At 29.5% G+C, this 17341-nt stretch overlaps 1 long non-coding RNA gene across 3 annotated transcripts in view; it reads left to right on the top strand.

The window, feature by feature from the left end:
* LOC136979557 (uncharacterized) overlaps positions 1 to 15236 on the top strand; it is a 65826-nt gene extending 50590 nt beyond the window's left edge. For all 3 annotated transcript variants that reach the window (XR_010881402.1, XR_010881400.1, XR_010881401.1), the window contains 2 exons: positions 14416 to 14546; positions 14637 to 15236. This is a non-coding gene — a long non-coding RNA (uncharacterized lncRNA). The remainder of the gene's footprint in view (positions 1 to 14415; positions 14547 to 14636) is intronic.
* The last annotated feature ends 2105 nt before the right edge of the window (positions 15237 to 17341 follow it).

The raw sequence follows: 17341 nt of genomic DNA, 5'->3' as shown, positions 1-17341 counted from the left end.
ATAAAATTCCTTTTTCAGTATAGATTTTCACATTATGCTTTAGTTTTCTGATTGACTAGTTTTCTTCAGTTTTGGTTTTGTTTTTATTATGAACAACAAATCTTAGATTTATTATCTAAAGCAAAACCATGGATCATAAAAGAAAATGAAAAGCTTTAGATTTAACACAAAAATAGATATAATTCAACCAGATTAAAGATAGACAAGCAATTATTTATTGTGACAGTGTCACAATGCCAGACTACAATTTTTAATTTATTTAATTTAAAATATATTCTCTCCACCTCAAATTAGTAGTGATTTGCCCCTGTACATCATACTTTTCCTTTAACAATAGCCACGATGGTCATCATCTATTAACTGCTTTCAGGAAAAAGTTTATATGGATAGCAGGAACATTAGGGTATAAGAGGAAAGTCATAGAGGGAATTATTAGAAAATTTGAGACCAGCAGTGATAAAGACACTAGACAAGGGCCTTATAGGTATACGAAATTTACATTCAATAAATATATAGGAGGGATTATGAAAGAAATAGCAAGCTTGAAGGATGCAAGGGTGATCTTAAAAAGGGCTCCGAATTTGTATAAAATACTTAGAAACGATAAAGGATTAGTTAAAAAAGAAGATAAGGCAGGTGTGTATAAGATCCCCTACGAGAACCAGCTGTTAGGTATTAATAAAGAGTACGTGGGGGTTACTACTAGAAACTTAGGAATTAGGATGAAGGAACATAAGTATGATATTAGAAAAGGGTCCAATACAACAGTACTAGCCCAGATGGGGCAAGCTGAAGGATCCGTGGTACGGTGGAATGAGGCGAGAATCATAAAACAGGTACATTCCCCAACTTTGGCGAGAACAGCGGAAAAAATGGAAATTTACAGAAGTAAGCTAAAAGATAAATGTATTAACGCAAGGGACGCGGAAGGTCTTCCTTCGGCTTGGAAATATGCCCTTAAAAACTTATAGGAGGGGCATGAACTTAGTTATATTTTAAATTGAATTATTTCTAGTTAGGATAGGTAATATTGATATTATGTTCGTTTGTTATTATTATTGTTGTTTTTCTAGTTTCTCACTATATGTTTATTTATTTATTTATTTTTTATTTTTTTCGTTAATTAGTTCCATTTTTTAAAAAACGTTTAGTTTGAATTTTGTATTCTATGTATGGAACGTAAGCGTTCCAATTTTTGTATTTCGACCTGATGATGGCCTATAGATGAGGCCGAAAACGTTCGTTTAATTAAAAATTTCTCAGCAAGCATTAAGGTGTTGATTTAAGTTTTTTATTTAATTCTGCTGGGTACGAGTATGAATCAGTTTTTGAATTGAAATAACATGACTTCCAGTTTGCATTGGAAGTTCTTAAATAGTTAATTGGGGCCTATAGTTAAAGGTTTCCATATCTGGTCTCATCTTTCATCTATCTAATTTCCTTCTTGAGATTAAGAAAAGACAGACAGATGGAGAGTAGGAATTTGTAGATCTACGATTTTTTCAAATTACATCCCAAAAATCTCAGTCTGAAGTTGGTAAAGAAATGTCTGAGTAAGCAGACAATTTCAGATATTTGGAAAGCAAGAGAAAAACTACAACAGGCTTTTCTTAAATACAAACGTTCTACCAAAAAAGTAAAAGGTAAAATATTATACTATCCACTATACAGTGGCTGCATAATAGCGTAAAATTTTAAATTAAGAAAAGTACAGGAGTAGCACTTTTTTATTCATTATTTAGCAAACACTTTAATTTTACAGTTATTTTTTTCATGTATGCAATTTTGATGCAGTGCCACTTTCCTTCACATTGAAAACCAGTGTAATTGAGATCCATTCTAACATGGTCTGTTATATCAAGCTTTTACTGTATATACATTTTACTACACATAAAAAAGTGCAGTAATTTCCAATAAATTATACAAATTTATTACTTATAAAGGATGTCATAAAAATAAAAAATATAACTTTTTTAAAATTTCAAAAAAATGTATATTTGTTAATTTGGCTTAAGTTTCCATATTAATGTATACTAAAAATACAAAAAATTATTTTAAATAATAAATAACATATGAACAATCACTTAATTCCTACTCACTGTTCTGTTATTTCATGAAATGATAGTGTAATACATGTAATATCTCCTCTCTAATCTGAACTACGTAGGACTGTTGGACATAGTTCTATGAAAAGCCATTTACGAAATATAAACCTAAAGAACCATTTTTATCCTGTTGTCAAAGGCCACAGAGTTGTTGCCAGTTGGATTTCCAGGTTGCAGTAATTGCCAATAGATTACCAAATGTCACAAGCAATGTTAGTTTGAAGAAACATTTGTATCAGAAGATTGTTCATCGTATTAGAAAAGCAACCAGCCATATACAAATAAACCAATAAACATTACTAATCAAACAAACAGCCAGAATTACTAATTAATTAGCCTTAGTGTAGCATAATAATAAGATATGAAGCAATTTTGCTAGAAGTAGGCAGTTAAGCTACCATCTTGTGTTAAATTTAATAATATAATATTAACCAATTTAATTTATTTCTAATTATGTTTCAGAAATCTGGCAACTTCAATAATCTGAGAGAATTCTTTGGTACCATGAATGTTACATTAGAGTAGTTTGACTGTAGTTATAAATATCTTTACAATTTTAAAAGCTTGAAAATTACACACACAAATTTCTAAAACATAAATTTTAAAAAATTGTTGACAACAGGAATATACTACAACTTTGCTGCATTGGCCTTCTTTTTTTTTATGGTTACTCAACTGATTGAGAAATTCTGTGCACAATAAATAAGGATCTTATTCAATTGCATTCAAGCATATAATTTACTATCTTATTGATATTATATATGCAAATCATGCTGAATGCAATTAATGACCAGTTGAGTAGAGGATAATTGAATAAGATTTCTATTTGTTGTATGCAGTGCCGTAACTAGCCATTCCTGTGGCCTGTGCAAGAATTTGCATTTAGGCCCCTTAATTAATTATGTTTGGGAAAATAATAAAAGAATTACATGCATTTTTGGCCCCTTTCAAGCAGATGCTGTGCAGTTGCACCTGTTGCACCTGCCTAGTTACAGCACCGGTTGTGTGCACAGACTTCTCAAACATTGAAATTTTTGAAACAGTTCAGTAGCTCTAAAAAAGAAATTTTTGTGTGTTCTTTATCAACAATTCTTAAAAAAAGGATAATTCATAAAGTTATATTCTGAAAATCTTTCTTTAATAAATATCATTATTCTATATACAGTCAAACCTGTTTTTATGCGCTCTTTTTATGTGCGATTTTTTTAATGCGAATTTTTAATTTGTGCGGTATAGTTGGCGACTAGTCTCGTGCGATTCGTCATGTCTCACGTTGACTTATTATAGCTAAATAAACTTATTATAGCATAAATGCACTTATTATAGTAATATTATTGCATGAATATGCGAAAAATGAAATAATTTACTTTTTAAGTCAACAAAACACCACCGGACAAAAATATGTAAAACAGACGATAGACCAGACGATGCAGTCAAGTGCTGACATCTGTTGTCAATAAATTCTATTTCTTACGGTTTTGAGTTATTTTCTATGTGAGACTTTTTTTATGCGGTCCCTGTTGACCGCATAAAAAAAAATATTTTTTAATTGTGTCGCGAAAACTATTATTTACAGCCATTCGTGAAGTTTCGTGAGATTTTTTTTGCGCGTTTTTTTTTAATGCGGTCCCTATCCCCCGCATAAAAACAGGTTTGACTGTATTGTAAAGTCTTAAAAATTCTCTGTTAATATCTATTAATCAGCTGACTTCAAGAAGGCTTTAAAAATATTAGCATTTGGTAAATAACATTCATAAAAATAGTTAAATAAGCAAGTAATGAATTTAAAAAATTATTTTATTAATTATAATTATTATTTACATCAATCAATAATGTATTTAGATTAACAGGTCTTTGGACATTTTCAGAGACTACAACAATAGAACAGAAAATATACATAATTCACTAACTTCATAATGAAAATAATTTTTTGAATAAATGCTTCATTCTCAGAGCATATCACAAAATAAAATTAAAAAAAAAAAATGTGAATATAGAACTAAAATTCATATTATTTGAATTTGTTTCAAATAAACTTTCATTTGCTAGAAGTTTTTTCCCACAAAGTCCTTTTTGTGGTTTCTCTTTTCTCTTCTTTATCCTTATTAAAGATCTGAAAGTTGGTTCATTGACTCCACTCTTCTTATCTTGGCCAGCATATCTCCATCTCTTGCAAAGTAGACATCACCAGCCAAGATGAGAATCTAGAGTTCTAACTAGAGAATGGACAGAAACTAGAAATTGCAAAATTGTTATACTTTTTGTAATAATAATCAAAATCATAATAAAATTTGTGCGCTCATGTACATCAGTCAATGAAATTTTATAATTCCTCCATTGGTAGTGTGGGAAGTTCTGAGAGAGGCCATTATGTGCAGTTGCAAAAAAGATGGCTAACCACTTGTCTGTTCAGGAATGAGCACAGATTGCTGCACACTATGAGATGTGGAAATCAGTGGTTGCTGTGCAGAGGTGGTGGTATATAACAAAAGGACGTCATGCCACAATCCATCCATAAAAAATCAAGAAATGCCATTCGGAGCTAATGACCACAAGTTGGTTGCAGATTCACAGTGGCTGCCCATCCACATCATAATCCCCAATCACTTGAGGAAGTTGGTGGGTGGTGCCATGCCTATGTCGAATTTTAAGGTATGCATCCATATTTCCATTTAATAAACTACATATAAAATAATTTTCATCATCTCTGCATTAAACTATAGAAATTATAATGATTTCTTGGTGCCTAGTTACTTTCCACCCACCCTGTATATATCTATTATCTATAAATAAACTACTTACAACATTACTCAGTGTCCACATGTTATACAATCATTCAGGAGAGTTCTGTATCTTGTCATGTCAAGTCTTTTCTTCTTTACCTTTATAGTCCCTATTTAAGTTGGGTGCCCTGATCAACCAAAACAACAAGATTCCATATTAATTAAAGGAAGTCTTGTCAGTGTCAGAAGGATACTAAAGACAAAGCTCCCAGCAGACCAATTAACTACTACATGTTCATCAGCTCTCAAAGAACAGCTGTGACTTCTTTTGTTAAAGTTTGATTGCTTTGACCTAGTTCAATTATACACTGATAGCAATTAACAGCACCTAATACTGTCATCTTCAGTACACCAGTAATCTGAGTGGTCCTACAAAATAAGAATTTTCATTAATTCTTAATAAAATGAACATCCAAAATATTCACATTTTCAAAATTTAAATTTTGAGAATCATCTTAATTTATAAGTATTAAATTAACACGTCCAAAAGCAGTTGAGTTCTAGAACAAATAAAATATATTATTTTATATGAATTTAAGTCTTAGTTCCTAATGGTATATCCCCAATTTTTTAAAAATGAACAATCTGCCCATAATGGCATACACTCCAGAAAATTGACAGAACAGAAATAAAAGCTTTGTATACTTACTCCATCAAATACTTATGCCTTCACTGACTGTTCCAGGAGTAACATTTACTGGTATGGAGTTTAGAAGGTACCATCAGGTACATTAAAACACTATTTTTCCATTACATTTCATTGTAGATGTAGTTATAAAATAAGTGAAACGAAAAATGAAATATGTAGTTTTGAAATTTTCTTCTTAGGGTATTAATAGCAAGGTTGTGGCCGAAGTTTTCATGTCTAAAACGTGAATGTCGAGTGCCACTTACAAGATTTCAACATTTACGTTTTAGAGATGAAAAGTTCATCCACATCCTTGATAATATTGCCTACAGATGAAGATAATAATAATGCCTACAGAATGATAGAAATGAAGCAACTTAAATATTATAATAAGACAAAAAAGTTATTACAATTTGATAAATATTTAACAGTAACAGAAAAGTATTTTCTTTTTTTTTTTTTTTTTTGTTTTTGTTGTTGTTGTTGTTGTTGTTGTGGTAGTGACAGTAAAGATGTGTTGTTGTGAAAAGGACTGAGAAGTTTGTAATTTCAATTAGAGAATATAATAATAGTTGACAGATGCTATTTTATTTTTTACTGTTTTGTAGATATTTGTCTTGGATCTGGAGCATAAGGTCTTTTAGCTTCTGCCAGTAGTATTTTCTTAGAATAATGCCTCACATTAATTGGTGAAAAGTTTGACTTCCCAAAAAGATAAGCACAGTTCTTGGATCATAACATTATACAGATCCAGAATTTTCTTTGTATTCTGTTTACACTGTTCCATACAGGTTTAGCTTTCTTGCTTGAACTGAGGTTGGAAATCATGGGTAATTGAGGATTGTTATTGTGAAGAAGCTTAATTGTTTTCAATCTTTTTTTTTTCTATTGCCTTGCTAGTCTGCTTCAGCTTTTTTCTTTTCTTTCTGCATTCTCTAGTTTTTCTTCTAACTTCTTAATCTTTCTGTAAGAAGTGCTTTTCTCTTTCCTAACATTTTTCTTACCAGCAAGCTTCTTATCACTTGGAGTTGTTGATTTTGAAAACAGAACTCTATTCTCTTAAATTATATATAGGTCTTGTATGTGAGCAAAATTTGTTGATTTTTCCCCCCTTTCTTCTGGCACTTTCTTTTATTGTTACACCACAAGTTTACTTTATAGCTTTACTTAGAACCTTTCTCAATTTTTCCCATTATTATTCTCCTTTTCTTTCTGTAAATATTCTGCATACGTAACTAGGTCTTTCTTACATTTTTCTGGGACATTCTTTGAAACATATAGGACTTGTCTCTTCTGGAAAAAAATCCAAAGAAAAATTGAGTTTTGTTGTTAATTCATCACAAATTCTTTATGAACAACAAAAGTGTAAGTAACACTTTTTAAATTAAAAATGTTCAAACCAAACATCACCACAATTTCAATAGTGACTGTAATGACCATGCAGTATGAAAATTTTTCATATTTAACAATAATAATCATTTTGAATATTGTTGCTTCATTATGAGCAAGGTATTACACATTTTCCTAGTCTTACGTTTATCTAATTGTTCTAAAAAAATTTAATCAAGTAATGTGTTGATAAGGACATACAATAAATATGCTTACCAGTTTGTTTCCAAGCAGTTGTTAAGACTTAAAAATGTCTCTTTGCACTTGTACTTATAACCAGCTACAGACATGGCCATTAAACATTTCCAGACTCCTTTGCAGAATAAACTGAAAGCACCAAAGTTGCCAAATTCTAAACATTTATATTTGAATACAATAAATGCTTGGTTCATGAAAGTTAAATACCAATTTACACAACTGTTTCAAAAAATTAATACTTGAAGAAAAACATAAGCCAATAAGTCTGCAAAACATAAAAATTGTTAATAATTGTTGATGGCATAATTAGTTTTCAGTATATGTCTTCCATTGTTCTGGAAAAATTAAGCCAGATACACATGAAACCATCAAATTCTAACATTAAGGGGGAGTTGGCTCGGCATCGAGGCTGTTGGTGACTTTTCGTTTCAGCTTTGAAGTGTCTTTGAAGTGATTGTTTTTTTCTGAAGTGGTGAAGGGCTTCCGGATAATTCAGGTTAAAATGGATAAGCTGGGTTTTAATTTAATTAGATGTCTTTTATTAATTTCTGGGATTGAACCCAACCCTGGGCCGTTATCGAGATATCCTCCGGACATCGAGAGGGTGGATATGCAAAAGAGAGGTCGTGGCAGACCTCGTAAGGGGGATTCTAGTGAAACAAAGTCGTAATTTAACTGATGTTGTTGAAGAGAATCCTGTTGTATTAGATGGAACACCTTTGAAACGGAATCCAGGGGGAGTAAGAGATGCAAATATTCAGGACTATTTTACCTTGTCAGCTGTTGCGGAGGAGGATCTTGGTGAGGAGCCTCAATACACCATTAAAGTGGTGTATGACCTAATTCAGGAGAAGTTTTCTCAACTCGCTGTTGATTTGGGTGCGATTAAGGAAGAATTGGGTATATTGAAGAAGAGACATGATGACCTAAAGGAAGAATTGAATATTGTGTCTCATAGAATGGAAAAATTGGAACAGGGTGGTAATTATGATGGTCTGTTGAGAGGTAAGATTGAATTTCAATTAGATAAGTTAATAAATGAGAAAACAAGGAGTAATATTGTTATCTTTAATTTCTTGTTTACAACTGAAGACCCGACTGCAGAGATTTCTCATTTTATTAGAAATGAATTGGGTGTCGAGGAATTTTTGTTTGTCTGGTTTGGTCAGAATTTCTGGAAACGTTACCAAGTCTATAGTTAAAATCTCCCTTGCCTCTGTGTATGAGAGAAACTTAGTCCTGCATGCATTCTGGAAGGCAAAGCCTAACTTGTTGAAGAGATATAAGGAAAATATAATATCCTAACGGTCAGAAGTGATTAAGATTTGACAAAACAAGATGCTTAAGATTTAATTTAAAAAGGATAACAAGAGAAGTTCCAGAGAGGTTTCACGAAGTGCTTAATCAACAGGATAAGTTAAGACCATTGGTTAATTACGAAAATTTTATTTGTCTATTAATTAAATTCATTTTGTGCTAAATTTTGCTTCAAAAGTATGCCGCGCAGGTTTATTCAAAGATGGTATGACAATAAATGCTATTATCATAAGAAGAAAAAACAGCGCAGCTTAAATCAGTTTAGAAAATCTAATAAGGAAATTGATTGGAAGAAATATATTGATAATAAAAGAATTTATATCAATTTGATTAGAGCAAAACGAAGAAGATACTATGCTGATTTAAACAAATACTTAATAGGAACGAAAGATTCTAAAAAATTTTGGGAAGTGATTAATAGTTTTCGACGACCTGTTGCTCATTCGAAAGGATCTGTTAATATACCGTTAGATGAATGGAATAAATTTTTCGATAATTTTTCGATTAGATATAAGGATAAATTGGTGATTACTAGAATGGGGAAATTTAAAGAGATGGAGTTTTTGCCAATGGAAGAGGTCTTTACTATACAAAAACTTCATTCGTGTGTCAAGAAGCTAAAAACTAAATCGGCCCCGGGTTTTGACGGGATTCCTAATATAATATTAAAATTTCTACCAAGTACAATTTTAAATTATATAATTAGGCAATACAATAGATTCTATGTAATGGGTATTATTCCTGAGTCGTGGAATCGTGTGGTTTTTCAAATGGTATACAAGAAAGGAGTTAGAGCTAATCCAGCTAACTATCGCCTGATAACTTTACTTTCGACATTTCGCAAACTTTTTACTGCTATGTTGGCTTCTAGATTTATTGAATGGACTGAATATGAGAATTTACTAAATCCAATCCAATTTGCCCTTATTTTAAGTGATGGTACTCAGGTTACTTTGTTTGTTCTGTTGGCCACCATCCAGATCCAGTTATTTAAAAAAAGACACAAAGTTTTTGCCTTGTTTGTGATCTTGAGAAAGCATATGACTCAGTGAATGTTCGGGCTTTGCAGAATAAAATGTTACATTGTGGAGCGGAGAGTTATATGGTCAAATCAGACGGGCTATTGTTTGGTCATTATGAGATGATCTGTAGATATAATGGTGAACAGGGATGCCTCCATTCGATTGATCAAGGCCTATTACAGGGAGACCCTTGGTCTCCCTATTTGTTTAATTTTTATACTTATGATATTGATGATATTTTCAATAATGACGATGATGGATTCCTGATAGGTAGTACTATGGTCCACTCTATTTCGTATGCCGATGATATTGTTATTCTAGCACCAACGGCGGTCGCTCTTAGAAGGAAAATATGACTATTAACTGTGTACTTTTCTCAATTGGATTTGAGCATTAATCCTAAGAAATCTCACATAATGATATTCAGGAATGGATCAAGACTTCCTAAGAAAAATATGTCCTTCTTTATTGATGATACTGAGATTAAGGTGGTCAACGAAACAAAATTTCTAGGAGTAATTTTTACACCTTTGCTTTTGTTTGAAAGACAGACTAAAGATATGTTGGTCAAAGCCAATCGGTTAATCCAGGGTGTTATTAAGCTGTGCGCCAAGACTCATTTGGGCGTGATTCAAACCCAGTTTAATCTATTTCAGTCCTTGGTTTTTAACTCTGTGAGTTATGCATCTCCTTTATGGTGTCTCTCTAATGTCCAGAAGCTGGAAATTATACAGAATAAATTCTTGAGTAGACTGTTTTGGTTGGATTACAAAACCCCGGGAAGTGTGCTAAGATTGGAGACAACTAGATTTAGTCCTAAGGCACTATTCATAAAAAGATGTATAAAGCTGTTAATTAAGCTAAGAGACAGTGGTGGCATTACATTCAATCTTTTATATCAATTATATAAGAATGCTATACAGAAACCATCAAAAAATAACTGGGTTTCCCTAATTTCAAGAATGATAAACGGTTTTGGTTGCTCGATTGAACCATTTATATTCTCGTTGGATCTTGAAGGAGAAGTATGTCATCAACTTATTTGGAATGTTCTTGATATTTCTCATGTGCGAGACATAGAAGACACTCGTTTAAGAATATCACAAAACTATTATAGTTCGATATTATTATTTTCAAGTAATAATGGTTATATATTCTCGAATTTGCCGTTTAAAATAGAGATTTTTTATTCAACTCCGACTTAGTTCTAACTCTCTAATGATTGACAATAAATTGTACATATACGAGAATAATCCATGTCCAAGATGTTATATGTCCTTTTCCAAATTTCATCTGATTTGTAAATGTGAGAAAAGCCTTGAGTTAAGGCAAAAATACAATCTTCTCGGTTTAAATGAATGTGATTCGGTAGAAGCAATTGTATAAAATACTTCATCGGGCAACATATCGATGTATTTGCAATTTATATAACTATGTTATAAAGTTTTTTGATACTTAATTGTTCCTGTAATATTCGTTATGTTACTTGCATGTAAAATAATTCCCTTTGTAACAGGCCGAGGCCTATACTAATAAATTTGATTTGATGATGAATTCTAACATTACCAAAAATCGACCCATAAAATTATCACAACACTTTTTCTGTCATGAAAAAAAATAGAAACAGCAGCATTGGGAATTGATGAATTATGAAAACTTCTGAACAAGTGAGAAAAGCTATTATATAAATTGGAAAAATAAACAAATTATAAGCTAAATTTCAAAATTCTTTTTGTGTATTGGGAAAAGTGTAATATTGAATCAGATATTTTATAACAGCAGCAATCATATTAACTTAATTGATATTAAAAGAGCTTTACAGTTATTATAATTTAGTTTAATTTCATTAATTGTATAACCAAATTAATATACTTATGATTATTGTATTAAATTTAATTGGTAATTATTGTGATTATTATTAATATTTCCCTTAACATTGTTTTCAATCTAAATGAGATCAAGTTAATTTAAATACAGAAATGGTTTCAATTTGAATAACCTAATAAATTCAGAGTGATAATTAAACAAAATTATTTATTATAATTTATTAGAGTAAATCATCTAAGCATTTAAGATGCATTCATGCTGTTGGAAAACATTATGTAATGAAAATTGAAGAAGAGTTTATATCTCAAAGCATTCCAGAAAAATTAAGATTTTTTTCTGTGTTCTGCATAACAATAATTTTAAAAATTTATATTTGATGATAATGACAATTTTTATTCAGTGCAATAGACTTTTTATTCAAGTCTAGACTATTGTCTTTATCATTAGATTCATGTTTAGGAAAATTTTTATTAAATACTGTTATAATGTTTTCATTAAAACACTTCCATTAAATAAATAAATAAACATAAATTTAGTATAGAAAATATGAACAAAATCAGTAAAATTTAATTTTCATTTCTATTTGTCAGATATCCAAGTAATTTTCATAAAATTATCTCCATATATATTGTATTTTTTCTTGCACATAACTCTTCAATATATCATATAAAAGCTGGAACAGCATACAACTAACCATCATACACCTTTCTTACTATGTAACTTTCTCCCATATGATTAAATAAAAATAAGGAACACACTAACCTTACTCCAGCTAGGAGAAACAAAAGGGTCATTTTGATTACTTCCTGGGTTTATGGAAGAGTGGAACATTTAAGATTATAAATAATAATAATTGATATCAAACTTTGTAATTTTTAAGAGTTTTTGGAACCTTAGAACCAAAAACCCTATTTATTATGTATGTATGTATAAAAATATATATATTAAATTATAATCTTTAAGTTTTAAAATGACATCACATAGCTTTGTGTTTTTCTAAAACAGAACAGTTCAAATAATAATTTGTTATTCCAACAGCTTAATAACTTGAAGCAGATACTTAAAAGGTACTAAAAAAATTTGTTTTTTCGTTTTCCTTTTTTTTTTAATTGGCTGTTTGAAAAGTGAGGTGTGTGGTAGTTATTTATATAAGTCTTCAACCATTTAATCCTTTTCCAGTTTTTATATACTTCCTTCTTTAACACTAGTTGTCAAAGTCCTTTTCATAGCTCCTATATACATTTTGTTTCTTTATTAAATGCCATCAACATATTCCTTCCTGATTTAACTTATGTTCTCATGTTCTTTGAGAATTTGAGGAATTCCAAAGAAACAAAAGATTCTTTGCTAAGTTGCATATTTATTATAGATGTAAGGCTTACAACCTGATTGAAATGAAGTGGAATTCTTTATTTCATTATCTGCTTTTTTTACAATCTTCTATAAACTTAGCTGTGTTCTTAGCTAACTTTCAAAATATCTTTAAATTAATTCCAAGATACTCTGTCACCTCTTCAATTCTTCTTCTATCTTAAACAAATAAAAAATAATCCAATCTAACTTTGTCAGCTGATGCAAAATAGATCTTCCTCTTTTGTTTCGGTGTAAAAGTCATAAAAAAGTTAAACCTAAAGAACTGAAAGTTAAAAATATTTCAAAAAAACTTAATACTTTATTACTAAAAAAATTAATTGATAAAATTTAAAAGATTAATCTTAGCTTATTTATATGCATATGCAGTTGTATTAATGCCCATATACACAACTGGGAGTTAAGATTAATTATCTTACGGGTATAAGTATATCCTCTTACTTCTTTCTTAATTCATAAATCAAGAGTTAAGAGTTAGAAGTTAACCAATAAGCATTCACATACCAAGTATAAATTGAACAGTAATTCATTAACTTCTAACAGTGGTGTGCCATCCATGGAAGCTATGGAAGTGTCGCTTCCCTTGTATTTTCTAAAATATACATACATATTTTAATTATTTTCATATTTTAACGAAGTTTGAATTAATGCATTTATAATAAAATATTAATTTTAATTATGTATCTTGTTACAAATTTCTATACTACATGTGAAAAAAATAAGATTGCTATTGTATATTCAAAAATAATATTCGTATATGCATATATCCAATGGAAGTGCTGTATTATCAAATACAGGACAGCTTCCATTGGCGAAAATATTTGAATTGTGTAAAGCAGCCAGATTACAGGTGCATGCACTTTACAGAGCACCAACCTCTTGCGGTTTAGCTCATGGATGCTACATACCAGAATATCGTATAATGCTTCCAATGATTCTATCCATTAGCCACTCATAGGTAACTATTTGACTAAGTGGATTGTTTTAAGATTTAAAAAGTAAAGAATATTCAATGTTATTTTTATGTATGTTTCTTTACAAAGCTATATTTAATTATAATTTTCTTTTTACATAATTTAATTTTCTCTTAATTATAATTATATGTAAAAAGATAATTATAATTAAATATAGCTTTGTAAAGAAATGTACATAAAAACATACATCCAAAAATCTGTCAATATTATTATAATTAAAAGAAAATTAAATTGACAGATTTCAGACACAAAATCTTTAGAATTTTTATCAGTTTTAGATGTAATAACTTTAATATTATGAAAAATAATTTTCTGAAGCAAGTTTTTATTCTTTAAATTAAGTAAATTTTATGGAGAATTTTTTGATTTATCTAAATTGAATATAAATATTGAAATTCACTATGTATGTCCAGACTATATTGGCAAATCACTCTTGGACATTCAACCATTACTCAAGTCATTGTATGTCATTTATAATTTATTTCTTAAATATATCTGAAGATAAATTAAATCCAACTTTTGGAAAATAATGTAGATTCTCTTATTACTAAACTAGTTTTTGTTATTGTTAAAATTTTAAAAAACTAAATTAATTACTATACTATATTGTGTATTTCTTTGATTAACAAATACTTTTCTTTATCATTATCTTTGACTGATTCTGACTTCTTTTTCCTTCAAAAATTTTAAATACTATAGCATTTATTTGCAAAAATCATTGTTTACTGTATGGCTTATTAAACAATAATAAATCATCATATGAATTTTTTAAAATAATCTAATTTATAGTTGCCTTTACAGAATATATCTTCTTTCCTGAATGCATCACTGATAACTGTTGAGCTCCTATATACATCAGATCATCAACAGTGATAGAGCAATATTAAATGGATTTATCAGAAAACCTAACAAAATATGTGTATAACCATTAGGTAAGTTTTAGTCTTAACTGCAAAATATTATCATTTTTGGGATAATATTCATATTAGTTTATATGATTGCATTTCTATTGATTTTTACAGGAAAGGCATTTTGTACCAGAATAAGGTTGCATCAACATAGTTCATCAAACTTTTTCATCATATTTTAAATGTTTAAAATATTGATGTATCTCACTAAATAAAATGATCTTTTTGGCCCACTTAACTCAGAATAATTTACAGATTTATTGTATCAGTATCATATTTTGAAGAAGTATGTAATATCGGGAATGTGGAAAATAAGAGCCAGAAAGTGGAAGCCAGTTGTTATAAATGTTAAAAACCAAAGGGATTACAGCAAATATTTGACAAAAAAGATGCAGTTAACCAGGTAGAGGCAACCAAAAGGTTCAATTGTCATCAAACATACATAGATAAGACACTTTAAGAAAGGGTCACAGAGTACTGCTGAAACATTCCTTTTGTACCCAAAAGAACATCAATCAAATCTGCCACAATGTCAGCCAGTTAAGGATTTGTTTATTTGGCACAAATAGTATACAAGAAAGGTTGGTTAGCAAAAAACACCATACTGATCTGAAGAATCAGACTTTCACTTGGATGGCCTTTGTTAAAGGAGTTGCATCATGTTTGTTAATTCTATAATATTGTAAATAAAATTTTTTTCAAAATAATGTATAATATTTATGTTAGTTTGATTTTTTGATAAAATAATATGCTTTAAAAACAGTCCATAATTTTTCTTACATTTATTTTCAAATTATAGTAACAGGATCGATGTGGTATATTTTCATAGAACATAATCTGTTTTGAGAATTTCAAATTCCATTTTTGGCTTTAATGGTTAATGTGTTCCTCTCAAACAACAATTTATGGATTTGCACTTACTCAAAATTAATCATTTAGTTTTAAATTATACACATACCTGATTCTGTTGGAAAATACTCTTCTATTTAAATTATTTGTTTCATAATGAATTGAAAAAGAATAATTTATAATAGTATAGAAAATTTTGATTTTCTGCACAAGTTAAAATACAAAAATCTACTGGACAATTAGTTCAGCATGTAATTGCCACCATCTAGTCATAATGATGAGCGTAGATAGTAGATAAGCCAATCATTGGAATGCAAATGCAAATATTTTTGGATTACTACTAAATGATTTGAAGATTAAATAAATAAAAGTTATAAAGCCAAGAAAGTCATTTTTATCAAGTTTTAATAAACTTTTAATTTAATATAATATATTTTTTTTACAATAGCTATATTAAATATCTCAACTTATGATAACATGAAACATGTATTATTTTTCATGTAGTCTATAAGAGATTGGTATTGTAAACTTAGGTTCATTGTGTTTTTAAGTTAATTTAAGCTGAATAGGTCTTAAAAAATATTATTGTTTTACATAAACTTTCAGTTAAACAGAATGACTGTTTCATATATTATGTTTTTATAATGTATCTCAAATTTCATTTTCCATTCAAATGCTTATTTCTGAAATGCTAGAACTGAGTTACCCTTATTATTGATTAGTGTTTTGATGGGACATTTCAGAAATATTTTAGTTTTTTAAGACAAATTGGAATTCTGAAAGATATTAGAAAAAAGTTGGTAAGGGCTCTTGAATGACTTTCCTCGTATCCTTGATTTCCTGCTTGGGTACTGGGAAAGAAGTCTGATCATTTTCAATTACCTTTCTTCTAATTTTTAGAAATTATAAGTCTTATTTTTGAGGTAGGGGTGAGTTTTAAGGCCCTGGAGTATTTCAAAGTTGTAAAGACCTTCCTGATGAGTTTCAGCATAAATGAACAGGCTGTACTGTACATGACATTGCTAATATCAAGTGGTGGTGTTGTATTCAATGGATAAAAAAGCAGTATCAAAAGAAATCAAGATGGATGAGTTTGTTTTTTTTTTTTACCAAATTGTGAAGTCAAAGTGCTAACGAGCATATGTAATTTGCCTCTTTTTATGCTTACAGTATGTGCAGTTTTTGCCAGCTTTGTCATTCATACACACTGTAACATTCATGTAATGTACATAAAGAATAGAGATCTCAAGAGACTGAATAATTTGAAGTATTGGTATTTCTTATATATAGGAGGTAAAAAATATTTGAAAATTCTTATATTTGAAAAAATTGAAATAACTGATATTTTACTGGGTGCGCAGGAAATCCGTTGTTTGCAATATAACTGATTCTTGGAACAATGGATAATTTCCGGTGGCCCAATCAATCCGTTAAAATGAGCTGCTTCTGTATTACACATAAAATTACATGTGATTTCACAAATTCTAAGATCATATCTGGAATCATTAAGATAATATTTTATCTTCTACATATTTCAAAACAACTATTTATCAAGATTTTAAGCATTTTCTCCATAGCTAAATTAAGCCCTTTGTGCAATTTTTATTTTAATTACATTAATCCATAATTATTTATTTAACAAATAAATAACTAATATAGTCAAACTTGCAAAAGCCAGAACCTTGAGTAAAGTGGAAATCTTCCACAGATGGAAAATTCAAATATTTTTCAGTAAAATTATCACATTAACCTAGCAATAAATTGTGCTATTGCAATTATAGATGCAAAAGTCAAAAACTTATTAATTTTATTGTAATGCAAACATTAAAAAAACTTACCATATTTTGGTAATTAATAAAATCAAAAATAAGCTTAAAGGTTGCTGCAAACAAGTGTAAAAAAGAAAAAGAAAGAAGAAAGCTATATTAACAATAAATAACATAGAATGACATCAGAGAACAGCTGTGGAA

This window comes from Centruroides vittatus, unplaced genomic scaffold (assembly GCF_030686945.1).
Source record: "Centruroides vittatus isolate TY-2023 unplaced genomic scaffold, ASM3068694v2 contig_628, whole genome shotgun sequence".
In the NCBI taxonomy this organism is placed as follows: Eukaryota; Metazoa; Arthropoda; class Arachnida; order Scorpiones; family Buthidae; genus Centruroides; species Centruroides vittatus.
The sequence above is the reverse complement of the archived record's forward strand: the minus strand, read 5'-3'. Positions and strand labels throughout refer to the sequence as shown.